Genomic DNA, 15,170 nt, shown 5'->3' on the forward strand with positions numbered 1-15,170 from the left:
GGAAAGAGTTTACATAATCGTGAAGCCTAATAAATACCAACCACTCACTCCACCCAACTCTCAACCCCACCCAAACTGAGAAGGAGGTGCCTGGAACATATAACTGCTTAATATCGGAACACAACTGAGGTCTAGTTAGAAAAGAAGACAGTGGCAGGGAATTACGGCCAGCAGGTGGCATGGTGGATAAGGCGTTGGACTCCCATATGGCCAACTGCGGTTCAATTTCAGGCCTGGTGGCTTGCTTTCTCTCTCTCTCTTTCTCTCTGTCTCCCTCTGGTCAAATTAAAAAACAAGTAATAACAAATTAAATAAAATAACTATTTTTTAAAAGAGCAAAGAAGGCAGTGAACTATCGGATGGGTAAGTACCATAACCTGCCCTAGATATTGCTGGAGAAATGCAATTTACAGTGATATGACAAAAAATATTTAACACAAAAATATCACAATAGCTCTTACTAAAGAACATGTGGAGGACCTGCGAATGAACTGAAGGGCACATGGATTTAATTTCCTTCGCCTAAAATATACATGGATTTAGGTTGTGGGGGGATGGTCTTGGGAAAACACTTTCTGAATTTCACCAAACCCAAACTTTTGGAGGGGAGGAAAAAAAAAAGAAAGATCTTAGACAATTGACAACGAAAAACATCATGAGAGTCACCCACCCAGAATTGTGTCTTAAGTGTGGTTTTCTGAGAGTTTTGAAACCCTTGTGCTGGAGCCCCTGGTGAGTCACTCCCACTAGCCACCTACAACTTATTGAGATCAGACCATCCTGTAGCATTAGCCCTGCAATGGAAAGGCCAGGCTGCAAAAGGGAGTAAGTAGGCTCAAGTGGATTCCTTAACTCATGTGTGCATCCATTCTTCCATACAACAAAGACATGCCCTCCTCACAAACAGCAAGCATTGCATAATGTGCTAGGGATCCAAAGATAAAATATCAGACTTCTTGCCCTAGAGAAGCTCACACTGCATAGAGAAAAGCCATCAATTAAAAGTGATAGTTAATTGCTGTCAGGAAGTATCGCCATGTGCGGTGGAACCTGAGAAAAGTGCCTGCTTCTGCCCGTCTTGTGGTTTCCAGCCTTCCTTTTCCATCCAGTGTGTTTAAATCCACAATGCAAACACACACGCCTGGATAAAGCCCGTCACACAGGTTTCCAAGGCATTTCCCCCTTTAATATTTACATCCACATGTATGTGAAAGGAAATTTAATCCATATGTTTCTGAACATTCATACTTAAATCATCATAACTTGTTTAGTAAGAGCTGTGAAGGTTCATGAAGACTTTGGGGCTTTTTTTTTTTTTTAAACAGGAAGTTGATTAACCAAGAAAGAATAAACTCTGATATCAAAGCAATCGGCAAAGACTCAATAGTATGAATCCATGAAATTCAAATGGCCTGTGAGGAGTTTGGCAGTGCCTGCAAAAACTCAAACACATGGACGCTGGTGCAATCACATGCCTCTTTTCCAGGTTATGGCTCTTCATCAAAAATCCTGCTGGGAGGTATTCGGATTCTATGTGCCCCAATTAGATCTTCTGTGTGTGTTTCCATGATGCAACAGTCCAAAGGCCGAGGGAACCAACATGCTAGTTCAAACCCGAACCATCAGTCAGGCCTTTTTGAAAACTGAAAAACTGGTCTTTCCCTGCTTGTAAATGCTACCCCTCATGCCCCCAAACAACTGTTACAAAGTTTTCTTTGGGATTTAAGTAAGATTCCTGGGGATTTAAGATACTGGCTGCCAGATTGTTAAAATGCATTAATGTTTATAGTGATTATGATTATGAGAACTAATAATAAATACTCGCATATACCTGGAACAAAGCCCAAAGTCCTACTGTTTCTCAGAAAGGCTCGGTGTAGAGCCATTGCTCCTCAGAAGGCTGTGCACAGGAAAAGCTGAGACCAATCAAGGCTCATAGAACTGCTGCTAGATGCCAGAAGCCTGCTACTGGAGGTCGCCCTTTAGAAAATCAAAAAAGAAAATGGTTCTTTTAATTTTATCTTGTCATTACCACCAATTTGGATAGACTAACTATAAAAATCTTGCATTTCCGATTGAGTTAAGAATAGAAGTAAAAGAAAGAGTTACAGGCAGAAAAGTATCATATACAGTACTGTCCATGACATGATTAATTCCGCTGGGCTATTATAACCTTAAAGGCTGCATGGCAGTTGATTTCATCATGCTTTAGTCTGTCCAAGGACAGTCAGCTCGGTGCCCAAAGCCTCTTGCTGGCTAAGGAAGCCAGTGTCGGAACTTTGATTCACTGTGGGTCAGCGAGCACTCCTGCACTGCTAGGTCACGTCCCAGGATAAGGGTCACTGATTGTGAGGAGCCAAGTGCTTCCTGTTACTCAGAAGGTGATTACCCGTATATCTGCTCTACTTGTCAGCCGGCAGTACTACTGAAACATTCAAGTGCACATGATCACCACTTGAACTCAAAGCTCTCTGTCTCTCCTGAACCCAAGAACACATACTAGTCCTCTACCCAACAAGAGCAGAGGTTGCTGATCGCTTTGTTCCCAACAGAAAAAAAGAAATGTTTTCACACCTTTTGATGGCAATCTTAATACTCAGGTATACCCATTCAGGGTGTTGTATTTCCTTTCATGGTTATGGAAAAGGTTTTCACTATAAAATATATCTCACCAGGGAAGATAATACGAAGACTGAAAATTAAGTGAACACAGGTAAACATACCTTTCAAAGGGTAAAATTAAATGTATCCTAAAGAAATAGTTACTATATGTAATAAATAAAGAAATAAGAAGAACAACTAGGAAACTGATTAACTTCTAAAGGTTTTCTAATCTTGGGGTATTGTGTGTCCCTCTTACAGGACAAAGGGGTAACTTGTACCCAGTGCATAATACCAGGGACTATAGAAGGCAAGTGTTTACAAACTGTGCTGGATTGTTTAATCCAAAACGTTTCCCTCCTGCCTCGGGATTGTGTGTCTACATGAAGTTTAAAAAGCTTTTAAAGATAAGGAAGGCCAGCAAGCACTTAACAGCCAATGAGGAGGCTGTTTGCTCGTCAACCTGATATGGACTGATGTACTGATAGCCAATCCACAGCTTGAAAAGTGATGAAATGAACTCCCAGTGGAATCAAAATATCAGTGCAAAACACAAAAACACAACTGACTGGAGCACAAAGAACTCTGGGGTAAAAAAGGAATTTAATTATTATTGTTTTTAAATTGTGCTCTATCCACTACTTCTAAACAACTTTTTAGGGTATGACTTCTCATTGGACTTGCAGTTAGTGGGTCCCAATCAGAGACTGGGCACTGGGGACAAGTCTCATACATTTGATTTTCATCTGGGTAAGAGTCATGTCTGGCAAAATCGCAGAGATTAGCCACCTGCTTTTGGCTGAGATTTCTTCACACATCTTTTTAACAGGTTTGCCTCTTAACCTGGTAGGTTTTATCTTGATTTTTATCTTTAGTATGGTATAATCGACATACAACAAATTACCCACATTTAAAGTATTCATTGATATGTTTGACATCTGTGTACACCTGTGCAGCCTTCACCAAAATGAAGGAAATGAGCACATCAGTTCAAATCTGGAGCATAGCAGTTACGCGAAGTGTGCTAAAAGCTGTGAGCCACATGGCTTCTTATGGTTCACGTCCTGACCCTGCAACTTGAAAACATGCTGCACATATGTGCTTCCTCAAAATCCCGATGGATGGAGAAGTGGAGGAAAAGAATTATGGTGTGAGGTATGACCATGCCCTGTTGAGGGATGCTCTCTCTCTTTCTCTCTCTCTCTGGCAACTGCGCACACCCTTTGGCAATTAAAAAAAAAAAGAAGAAAATGAATATCTTTTATCATGCCCATTTATTATCTTTTCTTGTTGCCCCTTCTCACTCCCATTTTGTACTACAACTGACCCGATTTCTGCCACTATGGATTAGTTTGCATTTCCTAGAATTGTAGATAAAAGAAATGATGTGGACTACATCATTTTGAGGGGTATGTCATCTTTCATCGAGCACCATTATTTTGAAGGTCATTCACATTGCTGTGTATTAGTCACTTACAACTTTGTAGTACTAGGTAGTATTTCATTGTGTGGATATACCGCAATTTGTTTATTAACTCATCTCTTGATAAACAATCAGATTGTTTCCAGTCTTGTGCTATTTCAAATAAAGCTATTACAAGCATTTACATACAAGTTTTTTCTTAATAGTAATGTGTTTTTACTTCTTTTCAGTGGAGTGGCTGGATGATACAGCAAGTTTATGTTTAACTCGTTAAGAAACTACTGTCCTGTTCTCCAGAGTGGTTGTACCATTTATAACCTCACTGACATCAGGATACAAAAAGTTCTAGTTAATTTGTCTTCATCCAATTTAGTATGAACATCTTTTTAATGTTAGCCATATTAATAGTGTTCTGTAGTATTTCATTTTGATTTTATTTGCATGTCCCTGAATAATTAATGTTGAGAATTTTTGTGTGCTTATTTGCCATTCCTATATTTTCTTCACTTAAATGTCTGTTCAAAAATTTTGCTCCTTTATTTAGGGGAAGATTATTTGTTTGCTCATCATTCAGTTTTGAAAGTTCTTTTCATATTTTGGACATAAATCCTTTATCATTTATATGAATTGTGTTTATTTTCTCTCAGTCTATATCTTCATTTCATTCTCTTGAAAGTGTCTTCTGCAGATCATTTTTTTGTTGTTGTCATTTTGATGAAGTCCAATGGATCAGTTTGTTCTTTGATAAATAGCGATTTTGCTGATGTAGTTAAAAATCTTTGTGTCCCATTGATCATAAAACCTTTCTCCTACGTATCTTCTTGAAGTTTAATAATTTATGTTTACATTTATATCTATGATCCAATTTGAGTTAACTTTTATGTATAATGAGAAATGTAAAGCATTTTTAAAAAATATTAACATAAACAGATAGAACTTTCAACCAGAGAAAGGGATTTTTTAAAATAATTATTTTATTTAACTTTATTCATTTCGATTTGAGCAGAGAGGGACAGAGTGAGAGAGACAGCAGGAGAGAGAGAGGGAATGTGAGAAAGCAAGCCACCACCAGGTCTGGGCCTTGAACCACAGTTGGCCATGCAGGAGTCTAGTGCCCTTAACCACCTTGCCACCTGCCAACTCCAAGAAAGATTTATAAGAAGAATAATATCCCAAATGTTTAGGTAAATTATAATAAAGTTGAAAGCAAGTGAAATAACTTTTGATGCTTAGAATAGTAAAATCACATTTAGTGTTGCTTTCATTTACTAAAGCTACTTAACATGTGTGTTTCTGAAGTGACTTTGGGATTTACAAATGCTTATATAACTTGGTATAATAGGCAAAGTGAGTTGAAGACAAGTGATATCAATAATGAAAATTTACCAACTCAGAACCTACTAGAAGTATTGGCTCTCAGTGAGCCAGAGAGCGCACAAGAAATGGAGGAAAGACTACTCTGGGAGAGTAGGTAATACAAACCCAGATAACGAAGAGTGAAGTAACTCTCCTTTTAGTTTCAGAAAGAAAGATGATGATTCTTCTCTTACGTCTCACATAGGAAAACACGAAAGAGCAAAGGAAAAAGGAAATCTTCCTGGGACCACTGTCACTGGTCTTTACCCTGTCTGTCCCTGAGACAATGGCTGTGGCAGACTTACATACAGACCCCAGGGGAAATGGTGTCATTCCAGAGGTGAGCGTGTATCTATAGTACATGCGTGTGTAGTTTCATGTCTTAATATAGAAAGGCATGAGACCAGCTAATTACATGATAAATTAATAGACCAATGCTAGCAGTCTCGGGACGAATCTTGCCTTTGCATAGATATATTTACATAGCTCATTCCTACCAGTACTCAAAAGTAATTGATATTTATTGAACTCCTTAATACATAGCTTTTTAAAGTCTTTTCACTTATGCCATTGCTATTCTTCATAACTATCCAAGCGATAGGATGATATCAGATCTCTCATTTTACAGAGAAAATCACACAAACTCCAAGACATTGAGTAACTCAATCAAGATCACATTTGTTATAATGACAGCAGAGACATAAACCCAAGTTTGCTTAACTCTAAAGCTTTGTCTTCAAGAGTAAGCACTGCTATCCCTAGTCCAATACAGGCCAACTTCATCGCAGAAATGCAAATTATTTCAGAGTAATGAAGTGAAGTTTCTTTAAAAAATATTTAAACTGCTGTTTCATAAATGCAAATGTATTTATTATACAATAATTATAATAATAATCTATTTCATTTCATTTTGAAAGGATTAAAATTTGTTCATCAGTTCATAAGAAGAAATAAAAAGCCAAGGGCTAAAATAAAATCCATAAATTTATTGATTAAAAAAAGAATAAGGGATCAGACAGTGGGATGGGTTATAGTATGAAAACCTTATTGGAAGTGGTCCCTCTTTTTGATGGAAAAAATAAATAAATGAATAAATAAAGTATACCTGTTTCAAAGGAGTTTTAGGGGCCAGCTGGTGGGGTAGTGGTTAAGGTATTTGGATCTCACATGGCCAGTTCAAGTCCCAAATCCAGTTCAAGGTATGGAAAACACGCTGTGTGCATATGCCTGAGTGCCCTAAATCCTAAGAGGAGCGTGGAAGAGATTGTGGAATGACTATCTCCCATGCTTTCTCACTTTCTCTCTCTCTCTCTGTCTCTCCAGTGAGTACGCACACCATGTAATAAGTTAAAAAAAAAAAGAGTTTTACATCTAAACTTGAGAATTAGATTGATCAATTATGAGTTAATGTTTTGGCATTAAAAATATCCAGAATACTTGACTATGAACCCGAGGACCACGGTTATATCGCTGATGCTGTCTCTAATGCTGCACAGCTTTGGGTAGGTCTCCATAATCTCTGATTCCATCTGCCATCTAGAAAATGAGGATTGAAACTATATATTGCAACTCAGACATTCTACAAGAGATGGGGTCAGGTTAGATTTACCATTCACTGTCTATTGTGTTATAGTTCGGCAGGAGTTAGGAGAGATTCTTCACGTCCTTCTCAAATTTGACACTTCCAACAATCTTTCATCTCATTTAAACCCTCCAAAGAAGGTGAAAAATTACCCAGAGTGCTCATTTCTCCCCATGGACAGAGGTCTGGTTACCCAGGTTAGTCTCAGCTGGTACTTCCAGGATGTTTGTCTTTGGCTCTTTGCAGCAGTGCCCTTCGGGTACCTGGAGAAGTGAAGGGGAGATTGTGTTCGGTGCTGACATTGGCCTGGCTGTCATCTGGAACAGTAGTCCATGCTTGGAGCTTTGGTAGTAAATGTCCATTTAAGAATAGGATAGCTGGTGGCCCGTCTGTTTCATCTTTTTTGTTTGTTTGAAATCTATGTTTGGCAAAGGCGTTTCTTCACGGCATTGTATTAAAAGAGTTTGGTGAGCTGCTTTTCTTTCTTTCCCTCTGCCCATTTCAATGATGGCTTTATTCAAAGGGTAATTATGAACATCACTGGAACAACACTGGCCTGCATAGCAAAACTGGGAAGGCCAGCCTTGACACACAGCACCACAATCACACATAACTGCCTAACTCACCTCCCAGACTGTGGGGGGAGGGAAAAACAGACAGGGACCTTCGTGTTTCTCTTAGCGTTTGTTGTGTGCTTGATTTGCAAGATCTGGACATGTTGAAGTCTACGCACATGTCTAACAAAAGATTAGAAAGAATAAAGGTACATTGGGAATTAAGCAACGTGACATTTACAGAACAACCACTTATGACTTCAGGGACTCTGAAACAATAGAGGGGATTCTCAGCGCAGGGCTGAGGTTTCCACTGCAGGATTCCCAGGACCGTTAATGAAAATCGTGTGGCCAAGTCTTGTACATCTGCTGAGAACTTAGCCTGAAGTGTTCTCATTATGAAAACTTTGGGATCCCACAGTGGATTGAGTCCTCATGCTCTTTTTTGGGTGCTATATTCTTGTCTGTGTTTTGTTTGCTTCTTTTTTTTTTTTGTTTAGTCCCATTCATGGCAGGGTGCAGTTTTCTTTTATCCTGTTTTATTTTCCTCAGGTTATTTATGGACCACAAGTGGGAAGAAAAAGAGACCGTAAGGGGAAATAAGTTAATGATAGGTATCAGGTTCATCAGATCTATTTGCCTCTTATATGATGTTGTTCATAAGAAGATCCATTTAAATGGGCTTTATGTGGTATTACACAACTTACTTACTATCATTTTCAGCATCTGGACTAGATTTTCCCCAAGAACATGGCCCATGTCAAAGAGTCCATCGTAAGGAGGCATTAAGAAGAGTTCAAGGAAATGGCTCCGTGCACTGCACAAATACCTCTGTCCACCTGGGAGCCTTTATTCCCAGCCTGAGGATAGAGTCCTGCACCACTCCTCTGCAGAGGCCCACAGGATGTTGCTGATGAAGCGGCTTATCTTAGTGCCATGTACTTTAAAAACAAAGGGCACCATTGAGCTCCTGCTCCATCCCTTGAAGTCTATATCTCTCATCGTTCCGATGCCTCATGTTGCACTTCTCCTGTGGACGCACCCATGCAGGAAACAATGGAGACAAGCCCTGCTCAATAGCACATCGAGCTTCAGAGAATTTAATCGTATCGCAAATGCTGGGACCTGGCTCAAAAACAAGTAGAAAATTCCCTTTCAGTGTCTAAAACCCTTTTCTTCTTTCCAGCAGGTTCATCTCAGCTTCAGAAGTTACAGCCAAGCTTTTTCTTTGATTGGATTTTGGTTTTGGTATAATAGGGCAATAGTTAAGCAACTCATTATTCAAATTCAAAAATGCTTTGTGGAATCAATCTAATTTTTACTTCTTTTAAAACCTGTCATCCCCGATGTAATTCATAAAATTTGGCTAAAGAATTAAGATGTCCAGTTCCTCTTTTCTTTTCCATTAAAAATCTCTCACCTTCATGGTCTATCTCACAATCAAAAAGAACAGCACACGCAGGGAAGATGCAAGGCTCTGGACAGAAATAAATGATAGGTCAAAGCTAAAAGAAAACCTTCTAAATGGCCTGAGTGGCATACCGATGCTTAGAAGTAGCCTGGCCAGTTGAGTCTCCAGAGAAAGGTATCAGATTCCAGAACCATATCACCAACTTTCTAGGGAGGTAGGGAGGAGTTTTCTAAATTTCTATGGCTGGCTCACAGCATTAAAAATAAAATAAAAGACCCAAAGTAAGTGGTTCTACCAAGTATTTAGTAGAAGTCTTTATTTTTGAAGTTAATTTTAAAGTCTATAATTATTTGCATGATCGATGTGGTGACATTAAAAAAAAATAAACAAACAAAAACCAAAACCAAACCAAAACCAAAACAAGGCTGACAGATGGCATAGTGGTTAAGGGTGCTGAACTACCTACCACAGGGCCAACCACGATTTGAGTCCCGGACCAAGCGGCTTGCTTTCTTACTTTCCATCTCTCTCTTTCTTTCTCTCTCTCTCTCACTCTGTCCCTCTCTGGTCAAGTTAAAATAAATAAATAAATAAATAAAATAATTCTTTAAAAATAAATAAAATCTATAGTTACTTTGCTACTTTTTAAACGATTTTTAAATTTTTATTGTTATTCTAATTTATTGTATGCATTCGATCATTGCACATCACTACAGCTTGTAAAACAAATCACCCAACACGGATATACTCCTCTACTCGGTCACTTTGCTACCATAAAAATCCTGACTTTTTTTTTCTGAATAACCTGAAGGGTCTTTATAAAGCTCATGAGAAATGCATATTATTAAGAAACTATGGCATGTATTTCAAAATAGTTTGGCACCAAAATAAATGTATACTTTAACTTCATTTTTCCACAGACTTTTGAAGTTCCTTTGTAATCTTCATGATCATTCCTTATGATCTCCGTGGTGAGCAGCCCTGAGTATACAGCAGGTACCTGTGTGGGTGGTTAGACTCCCTCCCTTCCAACGGCTCTGCCAAGGACCTCGGTTCCTTGACACAGATCCTGCCACACCTCTTAGAAAAACCCCACACCTTCTGACCTTTCCGTGAGTTCTTCCCTTTAACCAAAATACTCATCCTCAGTGTTGCATCCAGGAAAATGCCTCTTGCTCTCAAACTCGGCCCAGATGTAATTCCCTAATGAAACTCCACTCATACATGGAATTAGCCACTCTGTCCTCCATATTGTGGAAGAGCTACCATGTTTAGTATGAATTGTGATCTATTCGCTTTTCTATTTTTTTTCCTTCAGAATATCAGTTCTTCAGCTGAAGGGACTATGGCTTCATCTGGTGTCTATGGCTTATCACACAGTCAGTGCCCAGTAAGTGTTGAAATAATGAATAAATAAATGAGCATCAGTATCTGGGAACCCTAAATACTGAGAGCAGTACTGACCCTTTACCATGTTTTTTTTTTTTTTCTCCTATAGGGTGCGTGCGCTCACCAGACAGACAGAGAGAGACAGAGAGACAGAAAGCGAGAAATCACCCCCCAGGGGGAATGGCCACACTGCAATCCCTTCTCCTCCATTTTCCTCTTGGGATCTCGGGCACGCACGCACACGCGCCCAGCGTGAGTTTAAGTTACCGGGTCCAGAACTCAAACCGTGGTCGACTACGTGGGAGGCCATCAACATAGCCATTATGCTAACTGCTGGTCCCAACTCTTTATCATGTTTTAAAAGCTACAGCTGTGCTTTGTCAGATTCTTCTAAATTGGGATCTTTAAAGACTTTTAATATGCATCTTATAATTCTTTCTGCACTTTGCTTCAGTGGAACAGGGACATTTTCTAAAATGAAAGTGAAGAAGCAAACTTTAACTTATCTGAGGTTCTTATTGACAATGAACCTAGAAGCTGCTGTGACAACGAATGGAATAGGCCCAGAGAAAAGTATGTGAAAAGAGATTTACTCTGCCTGGGTTTGGTAAGACAAGGCAATTGGAACATGGAGCCTCCTCCTAACTATGAGGTAGACAGAAAAGCAAGTTTTTATTCACTGGTAAGTGAATTATTAGCACTTACATATGATAGTTTGCAGAGTTATCAATGGATTGTACTAAGGTGAAGTTGTAAAAAGAGAAGCTACCTACCAGCCTTAGTAGACTGAGACTCCACAGCATCTGGCATGTTTGGTGTTGGACCCTACAGAGGGCCATTGCTATGCCTGAGCCAGCTCTGACTCAGTGCTTTATCCAAGTCACAAACTCAACTGCAAGCCTCTTCTTGTTTACCCTTCAGCAAAATGATGAGAACAACTTGTAGCATATGGAAGCATTTCCACACTGCAAGTTATTCTGAGGGGGAAAAATGTGATTTGCACATTCTGTCAAATGAAGCAGGCGTTTCCAAATGCTACTACAATGCTCAAACACATCCTTGTGTGTCAGAAGTGTCCTGCAGATGTTAAAAAAAAGAAAAAGAAAAAGCCTCAGTGGTTGCAAATGTGGATGCAAAAGGACAAGAAGCTTGTCCTGCAGTCATTGTTCCAGACAGACAGGAAAACCTTCCTCAGCTGCTGCTTCTGTATCATCAGCCTCATCACAGAGGCTTGCTCAGTGATTTCAAATAACCACATCTTGCAAGCAGCTGTCTACCAGGAAAAAAGGACTGTGACAACTACATTTGTAGACAAGATGATACCTGAAGAGCAGGACAAAACAAACAAACAACTTCTTGCAAGTGCTTCTGCTTCCTTGGGCTGGTCTTTGTCCTGACTGGCAGAGAGACTTTCATACTGAGACAAGGAAGCGATAGTTCCCAGCAGGAAGTTTGAATTAGGTCTCTGAGTGTTAGAACATGAATGGGTGGTAATGTGGGTAAAGGAGAGAATATAGACATTGCTGTAAGTGCCAGATATATGGTTAGACAATGTCAGAGAGAAACAGAATTATGTAGCATTATAAGAATGCATCTTTAAATCATTTTTTTTTAAATAGAAAAACAAAACAAGACAAGTAGAACCAGTTAAGGGACAAATCAGTTCACCAACAAAAAATGGAGAGCAACAACAACAAAATATCTGTGCTCGTCCACTAATGTCACTTAGGAGACTTTAATTCTATTCCATGGACAGGGAGCCACCCTTCACTCTAAGGCAACAAAATGTTCTGTGGAATATATATATTTTTAAAGAACTATTTATTTAATTTTATTTATTAATTCAATCATTTTCATTTGACCAGAGAAAGACAGACACACAGAGAGAAAGAAGGTGAGAAAGCAAGCCACCAGGTCTGGGACTTGAACCATGGTCAGTCACGTGGTCATGTCCAGCGCCTTAACCATCATGCCACCTGCTAGCCCAGAAATCTTCTGTGGAATATTAAAGAGGTTGATTTCAACAGGTCTATAGAAAAGGAAAAAAGTTATCAAGGATAGATAAAATCTACTCTTGTCATAATAGCTGCCTCCTTTTTAAAGCAGGAAGAACATAATAACACAAAGTAAAAACCATCATCTATCAATTGAACACCAAAGAGCCCTTTGTAGGAGACATCTTAACTAACTGCTTCCATAAAATAAATTTCATTTTTGGCTCAAGTGTTTGGTTGTTTCAGTCTTAATCTATATCTGAATTTATAGGTGAAGGAAAATATTGTATTAATTACTGGCAAGAAATTTGCTGTGAATGATCTCATGCTGCTAAATAGATTCAAAAGCAGAAATATATAGGAAAATAACATTGCCTTTATTTCTTTTAGCTGATGAAAGAATGAAAAGTACACTTCAAGCCTGCATAGGAAGTTATTTTTCTTTAACAAACTTGAGATCATATCCAGGACTGGAACATAACATAGTCTAGAACTTTCCTGAGCATATAAATGCAGCTCCTTAAAATATGACAGGTGTTATACTGGGGGTTTATAAGAAATGCTTCAATTAATTCCCACAATAAACCTATGAGATATTCATGGTATGTCATTCTTATTTGGCAGCTGAGGAAACTGTAGCTTTAGGAGATAAAAATCACAGAGCTGAGAGGCAAATGCAGATATAATTCACTGCAAGAACCCACCCTCCCAGCCTGACCCAGCAGCCTGGCACTTAAAGTTGGCTTCTCTGAGACTTAACAGCCAGTGGTGCCCCAGCTGTTAAGGGCCCCAATCTCAGGACTGCTCACTTTCTCCTCCCTCTATTGCTTGCAACAGATAAAAGAATTTGGTGTGTGTCTGCAAATATTCCCACCACATTAAAAAATAAGCTAACAAATGAAAGATGATGGATAATCAGAATGAACACTGATTTTTGAGAAGTTCACAAAGTTTATGTGAACAAAGCATCAGAAGAAACAGAAGCTAACACTCCGGGCCTGTGTGCGTGTGTATTCAACACCGTAATAGGAGAGAGATGGTGGAGAAGGGATTGCAACATGACCATGCTCCATGGGGGTTGTTTTCTCTCTTTCTAAGAAGCACACAAACCCTCTGGCAAATTTAAGAAAAATAAATAAATAAATAAGGAAGAAGAAGAAGAAGTAGAAATTTATAAAAATGATTCTTCATCAAGTAATTCTCATTATCCACGTCCTAAATTTTCTTCAGGCTGATTCATTTCCCTTCCTTTTTTCCCCTTTAGCATCTTCCTAAAAATCTAGTCCTTTCTTGTATCTGCTTGACAAAGGGGAGAACATCAACCAGAAAACCAAATAACTCTCTTTATGTGACTAATAATGTATGCCTGTTTCCCATAATTTGGTTTGGGAGTTCAGCAACACGCATGTCCATTTGGAAAACAATTGATAACATGCAAAATTAAATTTAATAAGTACATTTTAAAATAGTTTCTGAATTAAAAAAATGCTGTCAGTGGACCAGCTGCTGGTGTAATGGCTATGTGGTTGTACTTCCATGTAGTTGACCGCCGTTCGAGTCCTGGACCTGGTGGCTTAAACTTACACCAGGCACGTGTATGTGCATGCCCAAGATCCTGAGAGGAGAATGGAGGAGAAGGGATTGCGGCGTAGCCATCCCTTCTGGGGGGGGGGGGGATTTCTCACTTTCTGTCTCTCTGTCTCTCTCTTTCTGGTGAACACACACGCTGTATAGCAAAAACCTCTCAGAAAATAAAAAATGTGTTCAGATTCTAGATGCAACAAATGATTATTTCTTTTTTTTTTCATCAACGGATGAACAGAAAATAAGATGCAGCATACACATACAGTAGACTATTATTCAGCCTTAACAAAGAAGGAAATCTTAAAGAACATTATGCTACGTGAAATAATCCAGCCACAGAAGATCAAATTCTGTATTACCCTACTTATATGACAAGTCTAAGATAGTCAAACTCAGAGAGGCAGAGACTAGAATAGGGGTTGCCAGAGGGTGAGAGGAAACAGGAAGGGGGATGTGTGGCCAAAGGGCACACACTTCAGTCCTAGTGGTGTATAGACACTGCAGGTCTGCTCTGCACAGTAGGACCTAGACATAACAAGACTGTATTGTATACGTGAAAATTTGCTAAGAGGGTAAATGTGGTGTTAAGTGTTCTCACCTCAAAAAAGGACAATAATAATAATAATAATAAAGAGAGCAGAAGGGAGATTTTGGAATTGACAGGTATGTTTATGGCATTGATTACGATGGCTTCATGAGTGTAGCCTCTAAATTAATCAAGTTGCATACATTAAATATGTACAGTTTTTATGTCAATCATACCTCATCATTTTTAAAAATGACATAGTAGTAAATGGATGTGATCAGTAAAGTGACATCAATATGTGAGCACATTGATAAGAATATTTTGAGGCTGCATCTTGGAAACAGGCAGAGTGGAGGGAGAAGTCATGACTGGTAATGTTCTTTAGTGCTTCTGTGAAAGACAGGTCCTTTAATTGGATTACAATCACAGATTTTGTTTTCTTTTTCTATTTTTTTAGTTTTTAATAAAGTATATTATTCAAAATTAAGAAATTTAAAGTTTTCTGAAGTAGAGCATTGAAGTGACTTAACATCAAACATTTTAAAAGATTTTTAATTGGATATTCTAAAAGCCAAATATATGTGTTTTATTTATTTATTTAATTTTTAAATTAATTTATTTTTCATTAGAAACAAGGTATACTATCACTTATAGTCTCCAAACATTATTAAACTTTCATAATTTGATAAAACATTCATGAAACAACCTGGAGACTTGTTTAGCAACAAATGATTATTTCTGGGCAAATAA

General features: G+C 38.6%; 1 long non-coding RNA gene across 1 annotated transcript in view; it reads left to right on the forward strand.

Moving 5' to 3' along the window:
- LOC102479512 (uncharacterized) overlaps positions 1–15,170 on the forward strand; it is a 135,690-nt gene that overhangs the window by 107,984 nt on the left and 12,536 nt on the right. The window contains exons 2-3 of the long non-coding RNA XR_333754.2: positions 9,848–9,923; positions 10,246–10,317. This is a non-coding gene — a long non-coding RNA (uncharacterized LOC102479512). The remainder of the gene's footprint in view (positions 1–9,847; positions 9,924–10,245; positions 10,318–15,170) is intronic.

This window comes from Tupaia chinensis, unplaced genomic scaffold (assembly GCF_000334495.1).
Source record: "Tupaia chinensis unplaced genomic scaffold, TupChi_1.0 Scaffold000088_1, whole genome shotgun sequence".
NCBI lineage: Eukaryota > Metazoa > Chordata > Mammalia > Scandentia > Tupaiidae > Tupaia > Tupaia belangeri.